The following is a 24393-nucleotide window of genomic DNA, read 5'->3' as shown; positions in this document are numbered from 1 at the left end:
AACTCTGTCCGCCACAATAATGTGGATCTCTCAGTAGCCACCTGTCGTGTTGGGAAGAATATCAGATTTAGTGGGTTCACAGAGAGACGAGTCTGGACACGAGTGTTACAATCACATGTAACTTTAAATAACACACAAATGGGAGTGTTATTTAAAGTTACATGTGATTGTAACACTTGTGTCCAGACTCGTCTCTCTGTGAACCCATCAAACCTGATATTCTTCCCAAAATCAAGAAAAGTAACTATGTGTTCTCTCTGTGGTCTCCTCTACGGAGAGATTAGGTGTAGACGAGAAGATTGCTTTGTTGAGGAAATTTGCTTTGTCCGCCACAATAGCCACTCTCAGTAGCCACCTGTTGTATTGGGAAGAATATCAGGTTTGGTGGGTTCACAGAGAGACGCGTCTGGACACAAGTGTTACAATCACATGTAACTTTAAATAACACACAGGAGACAAACGGGAGAATATCAAATGGTACTCAATTACTATATTACTTAAAACAACAATATAGTCATTCAAATTGGACTTAAGTCGGACTCTGATACCAGTGGCTGCCTATACTCAATGCTCACATATGTATACACACTCTACGGACACTCTCAGTTCCCTGTACTGATAGGGCTGCGACTCTCTGCAAGTACTGATCTATCGCAGAACTATACTCAACTTCAGTGTAGTACACACCTTACCCACAACACTCCCAGTGATGTCCACAGTAGCAACATGGCAATTTCCGGAGCTTTGACCACAAGGCAGAGAGAAAGAAATGTGCTATGCATTGATGTTTTATACAGTTCTGATCTGAGCTCATAACCAATAATTACCCTAGGTAATTTAAATGAGCCAACAGCAAGGTATTCAATAATGGGTGCTAGAGTCCAACCTTGATGTGACTTCTGAATAAGTTTCAGACAGGGAGGAAAAGTGACGATTCGCAATCCACGATATTACAGAAAGACAGGGAGGCTGCGTGTTTCTCCACAATCTACATACAACATTCCATCCCACGGAAGTCACATCACTCTGCAATCACTAGAAAGACAATATACAGGTTTCTATACAGGAAACTCTATGTACATGTTATAATTATTTATAAAACAAAAGAAGAGGGAAAAAGTGTTTTAAAATTATGCAAATCAAGTGGATCAATATATAGTCAAGTATCTTCCATTTGCTGGACAAGACACATAATCAAACTCAATGACAATGCCTCACCAGATCCCCCCACCCCCAACCAAACAGGGTCATTGTGTTCCCAAGGAGCAGAATTCTGTGGGAGCTGCTCCCTAGTGTTAGAGGGGGAAAAAAAAGAACATTATCACTGACTCGCATGCCTGGTTTCTCCAGCTTATCTGGTAAATGTGTGCATCTTTACTACCAACGTCTGCAAGGAGGCAGTGTAACGTCATCCATAATGTGCCAAAGCCCTTTCTTGGCTCGCGCATCCTACACCTTGGCTTCACATTTGGGCACTCCCTAAGCACAGAGCCCAGGTGAGGCAGGGGACAGGCGGCAGGCATACATCCAGGGTGTACCCGTATCTCTTGGGAGAACCCCATTTTTCTAGGGTGTCGACTGACACCAGGATGCCGTTCCTGCCTGCGTTCCCTTTAACAGCCACAAGTGCCTGTGTTAGTTTCCTGTAATGATAGCCAGGAGTCAGGACTGAAAGTTGGCCAAATTAGTAATTTTTAAATTAAAGCTCCTGAAGCACCCACCCCATGAGGAATTAGTTTCTGTTAGTGGGAGGGCTGGGGAACGCTGTCATTGTTGAGTGGAAACAAAACACATACAACACTGCCCCGGTAGTATTTGAACTGCAACACTGTACTTACAAACTGCAACAGTTGTAATAGAGATCTGTAACACCAATTTCATGAGTGACACCATTACCACAGCTCAGGGTGCAATTAAAGAGAGAGAGAAAAAAAATCAAAAAGTCCATTCTAAAAGCTGCACTTGGAATGTGCATAACAAAAAATGCAGTCACTGTTGAGTGTCCAATGATGACATTTCCATGGCAAAGCTGTCATATGCTTGCTTGAAAGTTCTGTGCATAATAAGTGACATGCCATTGCCCTGCAGGGTGGGTGGTGGTTCAGGGCTTGGATCACGAGGCAGAGAGAAAGGAATGTGCTGGGCATCAATGTTCTATACATGTGGAAAACCACTATTATGCCATGATAGGCTGCTGCAGGCTGGACACTCCTCCCTTGCATGCTCCCCCTTTCTTTTTGCATCAATCAGTCACTGTTCCAGTCTTTAGTTTATAAAAGCCTGATAATTTTACAACTCTAGCCTTTTGTGATTATTGATGGTACATACAGTGAACTGAGATTCACTGGTAGGGTATTGTACTGATGGGTGGCACCACCTCCGCCCCCATCTACTCACATATAACCCAGAACCCTTCTGAAGACCACTGTAAAACCCTACCCATAGTTAAAAGCTAATAAAAAAATATTTGTTCTCCCTCGTGAGAGCTTTTATTCTCGCTACAATTTTATTAGCTTATTTCCTAAACAATGCAAGCGTGATATTTTGCTGATAGACCCTCTGTCCCCTGATGCAGCTGAGGAGTTCACATACTGGCTAGACTGCTTCCAGGCCTACCTGAACATGACCAGAAATGTGTTCCACACCTATGAACTCAGCCACTTCAGTGTCTTGCCGAAGAAACTTGCCCCATCAGGGTTATCCAGATGATAACCTCTTTCCTCCAGGCCACCACAGAGTTCCTTTTTGTTTCCCTATTTCAAGTGAAACATTATGCAGCCAGCCATCTCCTCTTTGTATGGACCACAAGGGCTTTGACCAGGCTGAACTAAGAATTCACAACCCATCTTCAAAATGGGGTTTTTCCACAAGCTTGCCAGCTTGTCCTGTGTGGTGATATGTAATTACACCACTAGGTCACCAGGGGTCATCCCAGTGACCTTGTATATAAAGCAGTCCAGAGCTACAGTCTAGCCTTCCAGGTATGTCTTGCAGAGAGACAAGCTGTCTTATACTTGCACTGCTGGTGTGGTTATTGTCAGTACAATTTAATAAACTAATATCATAGCTACGAGGATGAAAGCTGCTTCTGCTCTAACCCGCATTCCCAACCACCTGGAGACTCTTCCTGAGGAATGGAATCCAGGGACCGACCAGCACGCACGTGCATCCGAGGACAGGGACGGCGAGGGACCGCTGTACTGGAATCGTGGTGGAATGTGGAGAAGATCACAGAAGTACGATAGGGCAGGTAAGAAACGGCCAAGAGCCCTGCCTGCCTGAGGGTTCACCGGTAGAGGCGCCACTGATCCTAAATCCTGGTCCAATCAGAAAGGGGCCACTACAAGCACGGGTGGAAGGATCTCCACAAGTTGTGCTCCCGATTGCCACGTATGTGCAGAATTCCCAACCACTCCAGAGCCAGGGAAAGCAGACACCGCCACCGTCACTCCTGCAGCAGCAGTTTCTCCAGTACCACAGAGATCTGATGCTACTGCTAGGATCATCCCTAAGCCCGCTGCAAATGTTCCAAAGCCAGAGACTCAGCCAATAGCCCCAAGCACCCAGGTTACTCCTCCAGCAGATACAAGCCTCATAGAGGCTCTACCAGCAGCTCCCAGAACCCCAGGGTCACCACAGAATTCCTTTTTGTTTCCCTTACTTCAAGTGAAACATTATGCAGCCAGCCAACTCCTCTTGTATGGACCACAAGGGCATTGACCAGGCTGAACTAAGAATTCACAACCCATCTTCAAAATGGGTTTTTTTCTGCAAGCTTGCCAGCTTGTCCTGTTCCAGTCCCAGCTGCTGCTGAACTGAATTCTTTCTTTCTCTCTCATTCAAAGAAAACCACATGACTCTCTTAGAACAGCCAACTGCATTGAGACAGACTGCAGCTCCAGACCAAATCTTCGAGTTTGTTCGTCTGTTGCTTTCCAAAACAATAATCCATTACTTCACAGCATGTCCAATTAACACCTACTTCTGAAGTCTCCATAGGAATTTTTCAAAGTTTTTGCAAAGGCACTAGGAGCCTAGACACTCTGGCTTGAACAGAGCTCTGGCATTTGTCGCCTTTTGCGACCTAACTAAAAAAAAAACAGTTTATCTGCTTTAAAACACATCTTATATGCTTTATAGATGTGTCCATAGCCGTCACAACCCCACAACCTCCTATAAATGCTGCAAAACCGGTGAGTTTCTCCGGCATTTCACAGATTGCAGATTTTGGCGTTTCACTGCGGTTCCCCCAATCCATCTCACGGTGGCGTCGTTCCATCAGCTGTTGTGCCCCCTCTCCACCGTCAGGCGGCGCCACCCCACCGGATGGGGTGCGCGCCATTTTCAAACTGCCTGCCGCGGAGCCTCGGGACTCGGAGTTTGGGGAGCGGCGTTGCCCGGGAGACGGAACGGTGACGGCCGGAAAACTGGCGGTAAGCGGGCAGCTGCCGGGGATCGGGTGTGGCTGCCCTCCCAGCCGCGGCGGGGTCTCGGCCTGGGCGGCGGGCGGCCGGGGACTTGTGTGTACCGTGGCCCGGAAGGGGGAGAGCGGAGCCGAGTGTTGATGGCGCCGCCGCCCTCTCCCTGTTCCTCCTGGCCAACTGGCAGCAGCAGTTTGCACGGCCCCGTGAGTAGGACAACCCTCGCTCCTGGGCCAGGGTCTGCACCCCCCCCCCCCCCCCAGACTCTGATAGCGCTTGAACTCGGGCGCTTCGGGGCAACATTTTGAGAACGTGTCAGTCTGTGCAAGCGCAAGGTTATGGGGCGAGAGATTTGGTCAGGGAATCCCAGAGCTCCCGCAGTGAAGAAGCAGCTGCAAATGGTAAATCAGTACAATTTTGGGCCCGGACTGGAGGAGTAGAGGTTGTTGCACTCGGAGATGGCAAGGGTACAAGAGAAGGGGTTTTAAATGGTAAAAGCTTGATTTCTCACGTTTTCGGAACTCATGCCAAATTGGATTGTTCTCTGAATGTTCAAAAAATGGGATTTGTTTGGGGAGACAATTGGGTAAATTGGGCCAGAAGGCCTGTTTCCTTCTGATGAAACTGCGGCTACTATTTGACCTGAAGGCAGGGGAGATGGGTGAAGAGGACAGGATGAGAGAGAGGATGGGCAGAAAATTTTCAGATATTATGTTCATTGAGATTTAATTGAGAGCCACCAAAGTCTGATCAAATATATTAATTTTTCCTCTTCTCTGCAAGCATACAAGTTGAATAGACTCATGGAAACTGATCTGCCATTGAATAACATGTCTGATCTGATTTCACATTTTCTATATCCCATACCCTCTGATTCATGTGTAATTTAAATGTATATCATGCTCTATCTTGCATAATGTTAATGATTCTACATTCTTAACTCGGGTATTTTGAAATCGGAAGTGTCTTGTCATCCCTGCTTTGAATTAGTTAGTTTCATAATATGTACTGTACTGTAGTTCTAGAAACTCAATAAATTATTCACCCTGTCAAATCCCCTCAGAATCTTGCACATTTCAAATATGTTGACTTCCAGGTCCACTCTTGCACCACACCCAACCCTTTGGGACCTTTCCAGAAAACCAGAGAAAATAGATAGCCTGTCTATTCACTTCACCCTGACCCCACCATCCAGGGACCCAAACAATCATTCACTTGCATTTCTTCCAGTCTAATCAACTGAGTTTGCTCTTCATTATGTGGCCTCCTCTATTTGCTTACAGTGCATATGGTCCTTTTATCCAAGCCATTAATTTATATCAGTGGTTCTCAGCCTTCCCACTCACTTACCACTGAAAGTAATCCCTATGCCATAAGTGCTCTGTGATTAGTAAGGGATTGTTTAAGGTGGTATGTGAGTCGGAAGGGAAGGTTGAGAACCCCTGCTCTAGACCCAATTGTTACTGAAATATTTTGCTTGAGAAAATTTGTCATTTGGCCCATTTCCTTTGGAGTTATGAAACATAATTATGCACATAATGAGTCAATTAGGTATGATTAAAACAGTGTTCAAAGTGTCGGGAACTCCAATGGGTGGGTGGCTAGCACTGAGTGGTAAGTCCACATTAGGGGTGATGGGAGCTCAGATGGATGGCTGGGCGGGACCAAGTGGTAGGTCTGCGTTCGGAGCATCAGGAGGACTGTGTGGGCAAGGCCTGGGTGAAAGTCCATGGTTAGGGCATCGGGAGCATGGATGGGCGGGTGAATAGGACCGAGGTGAGAGTCCGCGGTGGAGGCATCAGAAGCTCTTGGGGGGGGGGGGGCGGGAGGGTGGTCAACTTTTACAAGGTATCAACTATTGCACATGTATAAATGGTATACATATTGAACATTTTCAATTGCAAGCTTTGCACATTAAAACTAACATTGTACGATTCCTGTCTCAACCACCATATTTCTGCGATCCACACATTGTATATCAAAGAGCCACATGTGGCACGCGAGCCGCAGTTTGGCCACCTGTAGTCTAATGTAAAGCTTGAGGTACAGAATCTCATCTTCAATCTGAGCAGGTTCAGCCTTTAGGACTCATTATTCAACAAATTTGGATAACTTTTTCTCTATATCAAAATTGAGTAGTTGAAGTTATCCATCTGTCACATTTAACTCTCACCACTAACACTGCCTGATTTTAATATTTCCTGCAACTCATCAATAACCAGATAATTTAATAAATAGCTTATCCCTATGGTAATCCTGGCACCACTCTCAGATTCAATTTTACCTATCCATCCTCCATCTCGGCAACTAAAAGCTCACTTTTTTGAATCTCCTTAAGGATCTTCGACTTGAAACTTTAAACTTGCTTCTGTTTCCAAAGATGCTTTCTGGCCCATTAAATATTTTCTGTATTTATTTTAGCTTTTCTGCTTTCTGTCTCCCACTTTTCTCTCATAATTATATCCATAGTTTGCAGTCCTCTGCAGTTGATGCAATGGACTTCAGGCAATTTTATTATTCGAGTCTAGTTGTTTGTGAGTTGTATGAACTCTAAATTTAATTGTCTAACAATTTGGTCCAAACATTACATTTAATAAATCGACAGTTCCATTCAGAACTCGTCATCAGCCAAATTAACTGCAGTCCAGCCTTTTTTTCATCTCTCCTTTCGATGATGTCCTAAGTGTTGATATCCAACTCGTCAGTGTTCCAGCTCCACTCTCGCGAATCTCCAAATGATGGTTTGGGAACTAAATGGCATGATCTGCCACATAACACCCCCCCCCTCCCCCACCTCCAGAATCCGAGTATTGGAGGTGACTAGGTTGTCGAGGTGAAGGTGGGTTTGATCGTGATGGTGGATGTCCTCTGCGGTGGGGTTGTGCGCAACCTGCACTGGTTAATCAATGTCCAAGTGTGCCAGCTTGAGATGGTCCATGGAGGTAGTCTCGTGTCTGCCACCATATCGACGATGAAAACTGCGGCATCGTTTTGTAGTACTCTAAAGGGTCCTGGTTTTTGCAGAGGTGTATAGTGGGAATCTTGGGAAAGGAAAACATATTGGTAGTCCAGGAGGTTGGGTGGGACGTACCTGGTTGTGGGACGTACCTGGTTGTGGGACGTACCTGGTTGTGGGACGTACCTGGTTGTGGGACGTACCTGGTTGTGGGACGTACCTGGTTGTGGGACGTACCTGGTTGTGGGACGTACCTGGTTGTGGGACGTACCTGGTTGTGGGACGTACCTGGTTGTGGGACGTACCTGGTTGTGGGACGTACCTGGTTGTGGGACGTACCTGGTTGTGGGACGTACCTGGTTGTGGGACGTACCTGGTTGTGGGACGTACCTGGTTGTGGGACGTACCTGGTTGTGGGACGTACCTGGTTGTGGGACGTACCTGGTTGTGGGACGTACCTGGTTGTGGGACGTACCTGGTTGTGGGACGTACCTGGTTGTGGGACGTACCTGGTTGTGGGACGTACCTGGTTGTGGGACGTACCTGGTTGTGGGACGTACCTGGTTGTGGGACGTACCTGGTTGTGGGACGTACCTGGTTGTGGGACGTACCTGGTTGTGGGACGTACCTGGTTGTGGGACGTACCTGGTTGTGGGACGTACCTGGTTGTGGGACGTACCTGGTTGTGGGACGTACCTGGTTGTGGGACGTACCTGGTTGTGGGACGTACCTGGTTGTGGGACGTACCTGGTTGTGGGACGTACCTGGTTGTGGGACGTACCTGGTTGTGGGACGTACCTGGTTGTGGGACGTACCTGGTTGTGGGACGTACCTGGTTGTGAGACCATTCGGGACTTTTGGACTGGAGAAAACATGCCCACCTCACAGAGGTGCATTAGCATGGTTGAGGGATGTTCTTGAAGCCCATGTGTTGCCAGGATGGAGTCCCCTGGGAATATTAAGTGTGGTGCTGTACACCAGCTCGGCCAAGAAAGTTGCCAGGCACTCCTTTGGGGCATAGCATGACCCATGGCAATTTGTCCATCCAGTCTGGGCTTTAAAGGATGCCTTTATGTACCTGTGAAAATGTTCCACTATCTTGTTTGCTTGTGGGTGGTAGGCCGTTGTGTGGTACAGCTTCGTGCCAAGCAGCCAAGACATTGCTGACCACAGGCCAGAGGTGCACTGTACACCTCTGTCGGAGATGTTCGCTGGCAAGCCAAAATGGGCTATCCAGTGGGTGATAAGGAGATGTGCACAGGTCACAGTGGAGGTGTTCCAAGAGTGGGACAGCCTCTGGCCATCTCATGAATCTGTCCACTATGGTGAAAAGTTGGGTGACACCTCTGGGTGGGAGCAGCAGTCCAATGATGTTGACATGAATGTGGTTGAAGGGTTGGTGTGTAGAGGAAAAAATTTGAAGCAGTGCCTTGACATATCGCTGTATCTTGGAGGTTTGACAGGGGATGCACTCTCTGGGCCAGTTACTGACTTGTTTGTGCAATTCATGCCACATGAATTTGGCTGAAATAAATTCCTTGGTTGCCTGAATGGAAGGGTGAGTAAGGCTGTGAACCATGTCGAAAATCTGGCATTGCCAGACAGTGGGGATGATGGGTCTTGGCTGTCCTGAAGACACATTGCAGATGAGGGTGATGGCAGAGGGCCAAAATCTCAGATCCTTTAACCTTAGGTTTGAGATGGCAGGGCGGTAGGTGAGCATCTCCTCATCCTCTTGCTGGGTGGCCGCCACAGCTGTGAAGTCGACACCTGGGGCCAGAGCATGGATGGCATTGAAGGCTGTGCAGTATAATGGATCAGCGACCTGGTTACTCTTGCCTGCAATGTGCTGGATGGAAGTCATGTATTCCGAGATGTAGGTCAGGTGGCGCTGCTATCGGGCTGACCAAAAATCAGACACTTTGCAAAGGCAAACATGAGTGGTTTGTAATCTGTGAAAGCTGTGAAATCCCTACATTCGATAAAGTAGCGGAAATGCTGGATGGTGAGGTTGAGAGTGAGGAGCTCCCAGTCAAAAACACTATTTCTTTTTCTGTTTGGGGAGTGCCAGGTAATGACTGAAAAAGGTGACGGGCTGCCACCTTTGGCAGTTGCTCCAGCACTCTGCCCACTGCTCTGCCAAATGTATCAACCCTGAGAGTGGTTGCTGCATTGGCCCGTGGATGTACCAGCATTGTTGCCTTTGCCAGCGCCTCTCTGACATTATCATAAGTGGTTGTGGCTGCGTCATCCCAAATGAGCTCCTTTGGCTTGTTGGCCAAGGACTTGAAAGTGGTTGCATTATCCTGTTTGCTGTGGCACGAAATGGGGATAGAAGTTGACAATGTTAACAAAGAGTAATAGCCTCAACCTTGTATGGAGCAAGACTGCTCTGTGATGTATGATGTGGTGGCCAAGGAAGTTGATAGAAGTGAAGCTAAACTGACACTTGGCAAGATTGATCACCAGACCATGCTCGTTGCTTCTCCGGCAGAGCTGTCGGGGGTGTCCGCGGTGTTCTTGGCGAGAGTGTTTGGCAATGAGGATGTCGTTGAGGAAGATGAACACAAAGTTGAGGCCATGGCCTACCGAGTCCATAAGTCTTTGGAAAGTTTGGGCAGTGTTCTTGAGGCTGAAAGACATGCACAGGAGCACAAAGAGCCTGAATGGGGTATTGAAAACCATCTTGGGGATGTCGTCTAGGTGAACCGGAATCTGATGGTAGCCATGTACCAAGTCAGTTTTGGAAAATATGTTGTCACCGTCAGGTTTGCAGTGGTCCTGGATCTGAGGGACAGGGTGTTGGTCAGCTGGTGTGACCTTGTTAAATGGCGGTAGTCCCCACAGGGTCTCCAAGCCTCCAGATGTTTGGGGACAGCAGAGATGCCCATGGGCTGTCTGAGCATCCTGCAGAACTCATCTTTGGCCAGTTGGAGCTTGTCGGGGGCCAGCCTACATATGCGTGCATGGAGTGGCGGTCCGGTGGTGGGGGTATGATGCTGCATCCCATGCTTAAGGCTGGCCGTTGTGAATGACAATCCCAGATGTAGATCTTTTTGGGCTGCTGCTGTTGGCACTACCGGGGCATTTCCCTGGATGTGTGCAGTGTGATAGGCAACGGCAGGTCCCAGAACCCCATCTTTGGTGGTAGTAGCACCACTTATCCTTACTGGCGCTAATGTTGCTGTTGCCCTTTTCATGAAGGGTGGGACTGTCTGTATCGCCTGGTGATGCACAGCTGCCTCTCAGTTGATGGTCTTTTACCCCTGCTATTTTGCTTGCCTTGGTATGTCCGCATGCGCTGCCAGCCATTGGGGGTTAGTGAAATCGTCATCGGAGAGGAGCAGGTGGATAGCCTTAGGCATTTGTTTGAGGGAAAACCTGTTCAAAAAGGAGGCAGGTTCTGTGTCTGTCCGTCTATCCATTAGGGTGAGAATTTCGTTCATAAGTATGGACGGTTTGCAGTTACCTAGGCCATCCATGTGCAGCAGTTTTTCCACCCTGTTGCAGTGAGAGAGACTAAATGTATACTTGAGCGTTTTAATTCCTTCATACTTGTTGTTGGCTACTGGTTGGAGAAGATAATCAATGATGTGCCCGGCCCGGCGGTTTCCTGGTCCAGTGCACTGACCATGTAGTAGTATTTTGTGGCGTCAGCAGTTATCTGGCATGTGTGAAATTGGGCTTCGGGTTGTTCAAACCATACATGCGGTTGTGATGTCCAGAAAGTGGGCGGTTTGAGTGAAACTGCATTTTGTAGATTTGAATGGTCTCCTTCCAGCATTTTGCAATGCAAAAAGGGCCCATTTTGGATAGTCGGGGTCACCACTGTATTTGTGAGTTGTACAAACACTAAATTGTTTAAACGTGGACTTTTTACCCCCTCCATAAATCTTCGTCCGCGAAGCCAAGCCAAAGAAAGAAGAAAGAAAGAAGAAATTGTTTAAAAATTCGGTACAAACATTACATTTAATAAATCGACAGTTCAGTTCAGAAGTCGTCAGCCAAAATATCTGCTACCCCAGCCTCTGTCTCTCTTCTCGATGATGTCATAAGCGCTGATGTCCAGCTCATTGGCTCCCCTCTCACAAGAGCTTGAACCTCTGATGGTTCGAGAACTAAGTGGTGCTATCCGCCACACAAGATTATTTTATTTTCATTGTTATGTAATAAAACAGAAAATGGGAAATTGCACAAAATTTCCTTTAGTCTACTGTAAGGCAAACAAAGAACCTCTATCAGCAGAAATTGCACAGCGCCCCTTACAATCAGAGAAAGAGAGTCACTGAGTGTCTGGATTTTGCCTTCAGCACTCCTGCAGCCTCCGCGGCAACACAGACTCCAGTCCAAACCATCGGCAACCCGAGCTCCAGATCCAAACCTCCAACATGATCAGGAAGCCTTCAGTGCCCTCTTGCATCCTCGTTCTGTCACCTGGTACCCCTTCAGCCAGTATCCAGCGGTCTGCAACCTGGTGTGAGTCCTTTGACCACAGTCGCCAGCAGCCCATGGCTGCGGTGAGTTCCTCGCCACTAGTCACTAACAGCTCACTGCCTGGGTGTTCTTCAGCTGTAGAGTCCCTCTCAAACGGAGTGTGGCCTATTCCACTCCACTACTCCGCCAGAATATGCAACTCCACATGGCCTTTGCCATACATAGGCTCCACCATTTTGGGTCCAGGATTTTAAAATAAATCACCGTCACCTTCTTTAACACACCATTTAAAGCCTATACTGAGCCATTGGCAGTTGGACTGGGTGGTTGGACGCCATGGGGGAGTGTTGTGTCTCTGCTCTCCACTCTCCCTGGGTTTGCACCAGTTGCAGCGCTACTGTTACAGTAATTCCGGCAGTGCTGTCATTTTTTTTAAGGTGTTCTCGTGAATAAGTATTCTTTAAATTAGGTAAAGCTGCAATTAAAAGAAGCACAGTAAATTGAGGTTTTATTGTGCAAGTCGTCAGTGAATGTGAACAGAAACTTTGGGCCAACTCGCGTTACTTTTGCTACTTTGTGAATAAATTAAACTACATAATATGTACTGTCAAAGATTTATGATTATTGACACTCATTGTTATTCTCCTTCTCATGTCGCTTTTCTACAATACTGCAAAACACAGTTTTTTAACAAACAGTGGTTGAATTGTTTCTATAAAGTATGACTAAAACCATTTGAAACAAACCAAATGGCATTTCAGGGCAGCTGCAGTTGCAGAGAAACAAGTCTTTGTATATTAGCTGCCTTGCTCCCTTCAAAGATTTTAGAGAAATTGCTTTCAGTGGTATAAAAGGAGATATAAAATAATGTGTTCAGCAATTACCTCAGCTGGAATGTTTTTAAATTCAGTCTGCTCCTGACAGACAACTCTTAATGTTGTCTAAGGACTGCTGAACTAGTTCATTCAGAACAATTTCACCATCGTCTCTCCGAGGCAGCGTGCCATCATTAAATAGCAGAGATATGCTGACGCTAAAAATTGGAAATAAAAATGTAGAATGGTGGAATGCAGATTGGGAGAGTCTGTGGAGTGGGATTAGCTTCCTCTCAGTGCCCAGTTGTTTTTAAAATGGGCTATGCTTTGGATAACTCTATTTCAGAAACTAGAAAATTGACTATGACTGGAAATCTGTTAGTATATGTAATGTGTATGTAATGTGTGTATAAATTCAAGAAAAGTTCTTTGGTTCACAGTTCAATCTCACTTCTCCTTCCAAGTTCTCTGGTTGCAAGCAATTCTTAAACTTTCTGTTAGTATCGGGACTTTTGTTTGTGATATACAGGTACACAATCCTTTATCTGGAACCCAGCGGACAGTGTTCTGAATTTAGGATTTTTCTGGATTTCAGAACAAAAGCCAGCTGCCCCAGATTTAAGCCCACCCGAATTGTGCTGACATATCCACCCTCTTCCAGTCGCACTGCCGTCACTCTCCCCCTTGCCCGCCCAAGTCATGCTGCCGTCTCTCTCCCCCTCGCCCCCCGGAGTTGCGCTGCCGTCTGTCTCTCCCCCTTGCCCCCTGAGTCGCGCTGCCGTCTCTCTCTCCCCTTCGCCCCACCCGAGTCGCGCTGCCGTCTCTTTCTCCACCCCTCGGCCCCCCGGGTCACGCTGCCTTCTCTCACCCACTCGCCCCCCTGAGTCGCGCTGCCGTCTCACTCCCCCTCACGCCCCCCCAAGTCGCGCTGCCGTCTCACTCCCCCTCGCCCCCCCCCCCGAGTTGCACTGCCATCTCTCTCCCCCTCACCCCCCCCCCCCCCGAGTCACGCTGCCGTCTCTCTCTCTCTTTCCCCCCCCCCCCACCCAACTTAGTCGAGCTTTCTGGATTTTAGATGTCCAGATAAAGGATTGTGTACATGTATATAAATGACTTGGATGAAAAAGTGGGTGGTTGGGTTAGTAAGTTTGCAGGTGAAGCTAAGACTGATGAAGCTATGGACATGGAGAGGGCTATCAAAAAATAAGAGGATAGTGGCCAGTTACAGATATGTGCAGAAAAATGTCAAATGGAGTTTAATCTGGACAATTATGAGTTGTTGCATCAAAGAGGTTAAATGGCAGCACTCAAAATTATTGATATGCAGAGGGATCTAGGAATCTGAGGAAAGCCGTTCTGGATAGAGTATCCAGCTGAGTATTAAAAATCTGTGCTGACCAACGTGCCAACATATTCATTGATATCTTCAGGGCGTGCTACCCAACTGTTTCAAAGGTATCTATTGTACCAGTCCCAAAGAAGGGTGTGGTAACCTGCCTAAATTACTATCAACCAGTGGCACTCCTATCAACAGTGAAGAAGTGTTTTGAAAGGTTGGTGTTGAAACACATCCGCTCCTGTCTGAGCGGCAATGTGGATACGTTCCAATTTGCTTATCATAGCAACAAGTCTGCGGCGGATGCCATCTCATTGGCTCTACACAAAGCCTTGGAACACTGGACAGCATCGATGCATTCATCAGGATGCTCTGTATTGACCACAGTTTGGGTTTTAACACCATCATCCCCTCAAAATTTATCAGCAACCTCCAAGACATGAGACTCAACACCCCTGTGTAAGCGGATCATGGATTTCATCACGTCGATCAGTGAGGATTGGAAAGAAAATCTCCACAATCTCCATCAGTACCAGAGCACCACAGAGCTGTGTTCTTGGCTCCTGCTCTACTCACTTTACACCTATGACTGTGTGGCTCTCTATGACAACAACACCATCTATAAGTTTGCTGACGATACCACAGTAGTGGGTTGTTTAAAAAGGGGCTTACAGGAGTGAGACTGAAAACTTGACTGAATGGTGCACCAGCACCAACCTGGCACTCAATGACACCAAAACCAAGGAGATGTACGTATGAGCCAGTGATTATTGGAGCATCAGAGGTGGAGAAGGTGAGCAAATTTAATTTCTTGGGAGTCACTATTTTGGGGGATCTTTCCTGGACCCAATACATGGCATTATGAGAAAGCACGTCAGTGCCTCGACTTACTCAGAAGCTTGGAGTTTAGCAGGGAGAGGACATTGACATTGGCTTATTTATTCTTCCAGAGACAGCATTAGTGAAATTTATCAGAAGCCCTGGCAAATTTCAACAAATGTGTGATGGAAAGTGTGCTGACTGCATCAATGGCATGGGGCCACCAATGCCCCCGAGCAAAAAGCCCTGTAAAACGTAGTGGATGCAGGCTAGGACATGGCAGGTAAAACCCTCCCCACCATTGAAAACATCTACAGGAAAGGCTACTGTTGGAGAGCAAGCAGCAGCTACCATCTGGAAGGACTGTTTGGGGCCCGAATGGTGGTGAGAGAGGAGGTATGGGCAGAAGTAGAGCATCTCCTGTAAGTAGAGAATTACAGGGATAGCTACCAAGGGGACGATTGGTGGGGAAGTGGATAAAAGAGTCATGAAGGGAGCAGTCCCTGCAGAAGGTGGAGAAGGAAATAAGTGTCCAGTGGTGGGATCACGTGGTAGGTGTTAGGTGAGGACAAGAGGAATCCTGTCCTCGTTGCGCTTGGGGACAGAGGGGGCCAGGACTGATGTGCATGTAATGGATGATAAGTGGGTGAGCGCCGAGTGAAAATGGTAGAGGAAAAGCCATGCTGTTTGAAGAATGATGACATCTCTGATCTTGCATGGAAGTCCTCGTCCTGGACGCAGATGCTCCATTTGCGCCCACACCTCCTCCCTCACCACCATTCGGGACTGCAAACAATCCTTCGAAATGAAGCAATGTTTGACTTGTGAATCTATGAGATGGCCTGTGCTATCAAAAATCGAAAAATGCACACAAAACCTATTAAGTCATGCTAGTGGGAATAAGGGATATTAAAGTTGGGAATAAGGGATATTAAAGTTGGGAATAAGGGATATTAAAGTTGGGTACGTAATGTCACTCTTGTCAATATTGAATCTCATTCAAAAATCACAATGAAGCAGAATAGTATTTATATTATTTTTGACATATCTTTAACGTTGATAAGCATATCTCTTTGAATTCATTTGAAGAATATGACAGTTCCTTGCTAACACCAAACATAGTGTCCTTTCTTAAGAAATGTAAATGTCAATCTGCCATTCACATGTACAATCAATATTATTGAATCTTCATGTTGTTACGAGCCCAAAGGACCCAAAACCCAGCAGCAATAGACATTCACCAAGAAAAGTGGTTTTTAAAACAAAAGTTATTTTTAATCAACCTCAAACATGAAAATAAAATCAAACTTTAACTTAACTCTATACTTACACTTAACTGTACTCTATACTCAACTAACCCAAATTAACCCCCTTCTAATTCTAAGCGCATGTGTATGTAATGTGTGTATAAATTCAAGAAAAGTTTGTTGGTTCACAGTTCAATCTCATTTCTCCTTCCAAGTTCTCTGGTTGCAAGCAATTCTTAAACTTTCTGTTAGTATCGGGACCTCTTTTGTTTGTGATTATACAGGTACACAATCCTTTATCTGGAACCCAACAGACAGTGTGTTCTGAATTTAGGATTTTTCTGGATTTCAGAACAAAAGCCAGCTGCCCCAGATTTAAGCCCACCCGAATTGTGCTGCCATATCCACCCTCTTCCAGTCGCGCTGTCGTCTCTCTCCCCCTCGCCCCCCCCGAGTCGCACTGCCGTCTCTCTCTCCCTCGCCCCCCCCCGAGTCGCGCTGCCGTCTCTCTCTCCCTCGCCCCCCTGAGTCGCGCTGCCGTCTCTCTCCCCCTCGCCCCCCTGTCTCACGCTGCCGTCTCTCTCCCCCTCGCCCCCCCGAGTCACGCTGCCGTTTCTCTCCCCCTCCCCCCGAGTCGCGCTGCCATCTCTCCCCCTCGCCCCCCCCGAGTCGCGCTGCCGTCTCTCTCCCCCTCGCCCCCCCGAGTCGCGCTGCCGTCTCTCTCCCCCTCGCCCCCCCGAGTCGCGCTGCCGTCTCTCTCCCCCTCGCCCCCCCGAGTCGCGCTGCCGTCTCTCTCCCCCTCGCCCCCCCGAGTCGCGCTGCCGTCTCTCTCCCCCTCGCCCCCCCGAGTCGCGCTGCCGTCTCTCTCCCCCTCGCCCCCCCCAGTCGCGCTGCTGTTTTAATATGTATCAAGTTCACCAGGCTTTGGTGCTTGAAAGGTAAATGTTTACTGCTTAGGAAGGTTCTTGTAGAGTTGGCAGAGAGATATTTGTTGTTCCAGGATTTCCACATCTGAGGTTCCACCATTCGTCACTTCAAGGTCTCGCTGATGAAAGTTGGCCCATCAATGTTTTCCAGATAGTAACTTCTTCCTTCAAGCTACCACAGAGTTCCATTCCTCATATTCCAAGAGAAATATCAGACAGATAGCATTTCCAGCCATCCACTGCTTTTGGAACTTTTCATCAGTTTCAACCAGCTCTTCCTTGCTTGCAATGTTCAGCTGCTTTAGTGTCAGACAAACTATCTGACTGAGGAAGCTTCTCACTTCTCTCTCTCTTTCTCCAACTAAGACTGCCAGAAAGTCCCATGTGACTCACTTGCAAAACCCCCACCTTCTTCAGCAAACAACAGGAGTTCTTCTACTCAAGCTGTTAGATAAACAAAACCCAGGAGTGACCTTCCTGTAAGCACGCTGCAGACAGGTACTTGTAGCCAGCCTGACTCCAGTTCCAAACAATTTATGATGTCAGTTCAATTATCACCTACTTGTGAATGTGCATAACATTCTCCAGAGATCTTCAATATTTCTTCAGTCTTTCAAATAAGATCTGTTTTAAAAATGCGTGTATGTATGTAACCTACACTAAATCTTACCAAAATCTCCCCTAAATATTACCAAATTCTCCCAAATTATTTATACTATTACAATATCTTTCAAACAGATGACTTGTCTAGAGGGTCTTGTCTCTAATATTGTAACGTCAGTGTCTGATGCAAACGAGTTTCTAGATTTAATTAACACATTTAATCAGAAGTCTTGGGAATTAATTGAGTTCTTAAGATTCACAAAGAAGATGAAAAGTCAGATCAAGTTGGTGGTGAAAGGGACATTATTGGTGCCACTCGTTGAAGCGCAAAGCCTACGTCCTTTGAAGTGCTATCTGGTAGTTTGGCAGTTGTAGAAATGGTTGTGAATGAAGCAGTTTCATTTTGACATATTCTACCTGATTGCTTCTTTGTGTTAACAATGCATGACTTTGAATGGCCCTATCTAAATGCTAATGTATTAATCTGGATTGCTGTTTTGACAGTTTTGGTTTGATAATCCAAGACGTTAATGCTTTTGTAACCTGTTTTGAACAAATGCACATCTTAATATCTCTTTGAATGGTCTAGGGTGGTGGGGGGGGGAGGGGGGAGAGAGTTTGTGTACTGTTTCTAATATGCATAGCTGTGACTCTTGAAACCTTAGATTAATGCAGGGAATCTGTATTAATACTGCTGGAACGTTTTTCATACAGGAAGTGGTAGGTGCCTGAAAGGGGCTGCTTGGAGTAATGGTGGAAGCACGTAAATAAAGAGGATTAAAGAGGCTTCTTGATGGGTACATGAATATGCAGGAAATAAAGGGTTATGTATCACATGTCAGCAGTAGTCTTTGTTCAACTTGGGCAAAATGTTCGCTACAGACGTGGGCTGATGGGACTGTTCTATGTTCTATTTAACATATTGCAAAAATTTCAAATCTTAAGGCCACAGCACAAATTTCATGTCAAATAAAATACCAAATCCCCAAATGATAACCCAATTTTCAAAAATGTTGGCTCATAATGAAAATTCATAACCTGTTCAAGTGATCTGATAATGCATCCCAGATTGTTGAATTGTGGTTCATGATGTAGGTGGAATAGTTTGTTATTTTATTGATTTGAATGAAAATTTTAATGAGGGGGTACCCCAGATCCCCTGCCCCCCACAGGACTGTTTACCCCTGCTTCCTCTGCTTCCCACTAGAGCCTGGACCACCCTTGCTGAGTCAGACACTGCCGGCCATGCACCCCTCCTGTTCACTTACCTCAGGTGACAGGCTGTGTGTGCATAAGTATTTCGGAGCCCTGTCCTCCCATATGCCACCATCGCCAGCTCCCAGAAACCACTGTGTGTGTCACCCCAACAATGGCGTGGCACTGGCTCTAGCCCATGGTCACCAGCTTCACCCTCGCAGATCAGCATGTCCAGGAACCCCTATGACTTTCCACGGAACCCCTGGGTTCTGTAGAACCCAATTTGGGAAATGCTGGAGAATTCTCTGTAGGTGGTGCAATACACAAAACCATTTGCAGATTCTCTCGTTTACCTCTCTGAAGATGGTGTTTGTTGGAAATTTTGGCCCACAATACATATGATGTTCTAAACACTTATTATTATGATATGTGAACAGAATAAGTCATTGATCCAATTTCTGACATTTTAAGGAGGTTAATTTAAATTTATTTGAAAATGTATTGTTTTAATGAATGTAAAACAAAAATAAAGAATTTTTTTCAACTTCACTGCTTGGGTTTCCATCTAAGTGTAAATTATCATGTTCTCCATGTCCTATTTGTTCCCCTTTAATATCTTTAAAACTTCAGATTAAGTTGCCCTTTAACCTCTAAATTTGAGAAAGGATAGACGTACTGGCTTTAGAGGGACTGCATAGAAGATAATCAAGTTTTGTTTTCAAAATATATTTATTGTTGCAAGATGGTTTATAATATGAATGTTTACACTATGATGCTTAAACAAAACACTGAATTTCATGACTTGTTCACGATCGTAAATTCTGATTCCAGAAGTTAGGGAGTGTTGTAAGGGTTCGTGTGGATCCCACAGGTTAAGAACCAGACCAAGATCAAGGTTTATTTTGGGGATGCAGATGGAACAACAGGGTCAAAATGTTAAATGAACCTAAATACACACAAGGGGTGAATATACACTTCAGATAACGAGGGAGAAACTGACAGAAATTGGGGAAATGACTCAAATACGCATACAATCAACGGTCAGAATCAAGGTGATACTACTTGTCCCCTCTCCATGACCGGTATGGACAAGGCTCTAGCTACCTAACCTCGGGACTCACCCCAACCCAGTGCGAAAGGTGATACTCACATGCCACGAGGGGTTGAAAAGAGACAAAACAAAGGAATAGCCCTGCAGCAGGTATTGCGGGGGGGGGGGGGGGAGCAATCATTTGGGGTAGGCTGGGCCCCTTTGGCTGCTGTGGCCAATGGCTTGAAGCCAAGTGCAGGGGGGTCAGGAGGGGTCAGCCTATCTGATTCACCTGATTGGACTCCAGCACCTAGTCATTTAGATGGGCTAATTGCGAGGGGCAATTGGGATGAGTCTGACCTTGAATTGCATGTGATGTGTCCTCCAAATAGAAGCACAGCAGTGCCACTATGGTGGCCACGGTCTCTCCATTACAGGGAGTTAGCCTATGAGAAGATATTAAGCCAAAAGAATGAGAGGGCATCTGATAGAAGCATAAAATTATGAAAATAATAGTTAAGTTAAAGACAGGAAAGTTGTTTTCGCTGATAGGTGAGGTTAGAACCAGGGGACAAAGCCTCACAATTTGGGGGTGTGGATTTAAGATTGCTTTTCCCAGAAAGTACAGGTACTCCCTGACTTGCAGCCAAATTTTAAAAACTATATACAAGAAAAAATATAAAATTGAAGCGGTTTATGTTGTATTTGACAAACTATAACAGGGATACAGGGCATGTGAGAACCAAAATGTGTGTAGTTACTTTGTTAGTCGGTGTCAGGGTCCATAGGCTGGATGCGGCGGCTTGGTTCCTGAGCGCATGTGCGAGTCTTCTGTTGGCAGATGCGCAGTGGGTTTTCATATTGGAGTTTGGTTGGTGCATGCGCGAGAGTTAAGTGGGGGGGGGGGGGGGGAGGAGGAACACAGAAAAGGAATGATGGACAAGATCGATCATATGGAAAATTTCAGCAGATGCTACAATATAAGAATCATTTGACTGAGAGAAGGAATCGAGGGGAAAGACCTGTTGAACTTCTTTGAAACCTGGATCCCACAAATGCTGGGACAAAACAAGTTAAATGCTCAGCTGGAAATTGAAGGGCTCTTCGGACCCAGGAGAATCGGCGAACAGTGACCACAACCAGTCCTATCAATGCTTCTATCAGATCACTCACCACTAACATTAACTATCGCAGTAATGGAAAAGCAAGAAAATATACACAGATGGCATCTCAATACCATACTACTTAAAAGAACAGATTTTGTGTGATTATAAAGAAACAAATATTTTGAGAATCAAATCAGGTTTTTGATATGCGACATGCTCAAAGCATATTTGAAGGGACAAGTTGTATCCTATACAAAGGTTATAAAGAAACAATATATAGCTGAAGTAAACAGTTTGGAGAAAGACATTACAGAATTCAAAAATAAAAATAAAAACACAGGACTACAAGAAGAATATAGACTACTGGAGAATAAAAAGCTAAGATATAATACATACAAACATATAGAACAGAAGAAGCTATATTAAAAACTAAAAATATTATGAATTCAGTGAAGTCATTTATAAAGTCTTGGCAAATTCCATTCAGCCACCACTCTCTAAGTGAAGAAGCATCCCTCTAATGTTTCTCCTAAAATTTTGCACCCTTACCCTCAACTTGTGTCCTCTTGTTTCAACCTCCCCTGCTCTCAGGGGGAAGAGTCTACTTGCATCTAGTCTATCAATTCCCTTCATAATTTTAAACACCTCTATCAAATCCCCTCTCAGCCGTCTATGTTTCAATGAATAAACTCCTAAGCTCTTCAATCTCTCTCTGTACTCTAGGTATTTTAAGCCAGGCAACATCCTTGTAAATCTTTTCTGTACCCTCTCCACCTTATCTATATCCTTCCTATAATTTGGAGACCAGAACTGAACACAATACTCCAAACCAGGCCTCACCAATGCCTTAAATAGTCGCAGCATCACTTCCCAGCTCCTATACTCTTTGCTATGATTTATGAAGGCTAACATACCAAATGCCTTCTTAACAACCCTGTCAACATGGGAATCCACATTCAAGGAACGCTGCACCATAACTCCAAGATCTCTTTGTTCTTGTGCATTCCCCAATGTCCTCCCTTTTACTACATATGTCCTATTTCGATTATTTTTTTCTGAAATGATGCACCTCACACTTTTCAACATTAAATTCCATCTGCCATCTTTCAACCCAATTTTCCAGACAAACCAAATCCCTCTGTAATCCCTGAAAACCTTCCTCGCTATCCACCACACCCCCAATCATAAATATTCGCCGTTATTGTACAACAAAAAAAGTGACAGTAATACTGCAGACAATCCTTTTTTGGTGTTGGTGCAATCCTGATTCATGCCACAAGGGAAAGTCAAGAACCTGATAGTTGTTGAGTGGAAAAAAAACTGTTTTTGAACCTAAAGTGCTGGTCTTCATGCTTCTGTACCTTCTGCTTGAATTGGCAGTGAGAAGGGGTTGGGAGCAGGGTAATGAGGGGGAGAGGGTCCTTTATAATGTTGGCTGCCTTTAAATTTTATTTAATTGTTTGCATCATTGCAGGAAAGAAATGAATAAAACATTAATCAAATATCCAAAGCCAATGATACAAAAAAAGTACTTTTATATTTTTCTCCCCATCCCCCTCCAACCCAAAAGTAAGAAAAGAAACAAATACCATTTAATATACAATAATATTAGAATATACAATTATTAATTGTTATTAAAAATTACTAATTAAAAGAAGTGGATGAGATAGAAGAGGTGGATGGAAAATTATCCATAAAATCCATATATGGTTTCCAAATACTATAAAAATTTTCACTTGATTCCTTAAACTATATGTAATTTTTTCCAACGGTATACAATTTTGCATCTCATTATCTTTCTTCTCTTTGGCTTGGCTTCGCGGACGAAGATTTATAGAGGGATAATGTCCACATCAGCTGCAGGCTCGTTTGTGGCTGACAAGTCCGATGCAGGACAGGCAGTCACGGTTGCAAGGGAAAGTTGGTTGGTTGGGGTTGGGTGTTGGGTTTTTCCTCCTTTGTCTTTTGTCAGAGAGGTGGGCTCTGCGGTCTTCTTCAAAGGAGTTTGCTGCCCGCCAAACTGTGAGGCGCCAAGATGCACGGTTTGAGGCGATATCAGCCCACTGGCGGTGGTCAGTGTGGCAGGCTCCAAGAGCTTTCTTTAGGCAGTCCTTGTACCTCTTCTTTGGTGCACCTCTGTCTCGGTGGCCAGTGGAGAGCTCACCATATAACACGATCTTGGGAAGGCGATGGTCCTCCATTCTGGAGACGTGACCTACCCAGCACAGTTGGATCTTCAGCAGTGTGGATTCGATGCTGTCGGGCTCTGCCATCTCAAGTACTTCGATGTTGGTGATGAAGTCGCTCCAATGAATGTTGAGGATGGAGCGGAGACAACGCTGGTGGAAGCATTCTAGGAGCCGTAGGTGATGCCGGTAGAGGACCCATGATTCGGAGCCAAACAGGAGTGTGGGTATGACAACGGCTCTGTATACGCTAATCTTTGTGAGGTTTTTCAGTTGGTTGTTTTTCCAGACTTTTTTGTGTAGTCTTCCAAAGGCGCTATTTGCCTTGGCGAGTCTGTTGTCTATCGAACCTTGCATCTGATGAAATGGTGCAGCCGAGATAGGTAAACTGGTTGACCGTTTTGAGTTTTGTGTGCCCGATGGAGATGTGGGGGTGCTGGTAGTCATGGTGATGGAGGACCTCAGTTTTCTTCAGGCTGGCTTCCAGGCCAAACATTTTGGCAGTTTCCGCAAAACAGGACGTCAAGCGCTGAAGAGCTGGCTCTGAATGGGCAACTAAAGCAGCATCGTCTGCAAAGAGTAGTTCACGGACAAGTTGCTCTTGTGTCTTGGTGTGAGCTTGCAGGCGCCTCAGATTGAAGAGACTGCCATCCGTGCGGTACCGGATGTAAACAGCGTCTTCATTGTTGAGGTCTTTCATGGCTTGTTTCAGCATCATGCTGAAGAAGATTGAAAAGAGGGTTGGTGCGTTAACGCAGCCTTGCTTCACGCCATTGTTAATGGAGAAGGGTTCAGAGAGCTCATTGCTGAATCTAACCCGACCTTGTTGGTTTTCGAGCAGTTGGATAATTCTCTATCTTCTTTCCATGATATCACTATACATTTCTTTGAAGTTGCTATTGCAATACTTAAAAATATTTCTTGGTATTTGTCCAATTTCAATTTTATATCCTTTTCATGAATATGCCCAAGTAAAAATATTCTTGGACCTTTGGTATCTTTATCTTCATAATTTGCCCTAATAATAAACTCAGTTCATTCCAAAATCTTTCCATTTTTTCACAAGACGTCACTGAATGCAAAAAAAGTCCTTATTTGTTTCACACCTCGAAAACACTTACTTGAATTATTAGTAAGTGGAGTATCATACAATTGAAGAAGAAAATTAGTGAATCATTTGATATCTAACATTTACTGTATTTGTAACACTTTCATAACATAATTTTGACCAAATTGCTTGCTGAATTTGTATATTTAAATCTTTTTCCCATTGATTTTTGATTTATATAAATCTTTTTTATTTACAGTCTCTTGTAA

General features: G+C 45.4%; 1 protein-coding gene and 1 long non-coding RNA gene across 7 annotated transcripts in view; one reads left to right on the top strand and one right to left on the bottom strand.

The window, feature by feature from the left end:
• Nucleotides 1-24393, bottom strand: part of LOC138757395 (uncharacterized) — a 108796-nt gene that overhangs the window by 66577 nt on the left and 17826 nt on the right. The gene's annotated exons all lie outside the window — the stretch shown is intronic.
• Nucleotides 4325-24393, top strand: part of cep135 (centrosomal protein 135) — a 166309-nt gene continuing 146240 nt past the window's right edge. Inside the window, exon 1 of one of the 4 annotated variants that reach the window (XM_069924624.1) lies at nucleotides 4325-4433. The gene's annotated coding sequence lies outside the window, so the exon portion shown is untranslated. Of the gene's footprint in view, nucleotides 4434-4507; nucleotides 4628-24393 lie in introns of those variants that run through there. The other 3 variants (XM_069924623.1, XM_069924619.1, XM_069924620.1) reach the window with 3 other exon arrangements.

This window comes from Narcine bancroftii, chromosome 3 (genome assembly GCF_036971445.1).
Source record: "Narcine bancroftii isolate sNarBan1 chromosome 3, sNarBan1.hap1, whole genome shotgun sequence".
Classification (NCBI taxonomy): Eukaryota; Metazoa; Chordata; class Chondrichthyes; order Torpediniformes; family Narcinidae; genus Narcine; species Narcine bancroftii.
The sequence above is the reverse complement of the archived record's forward strand: the minus strand, read 5'-3'. Positions and strand labels throughout refer to the sequence as shown.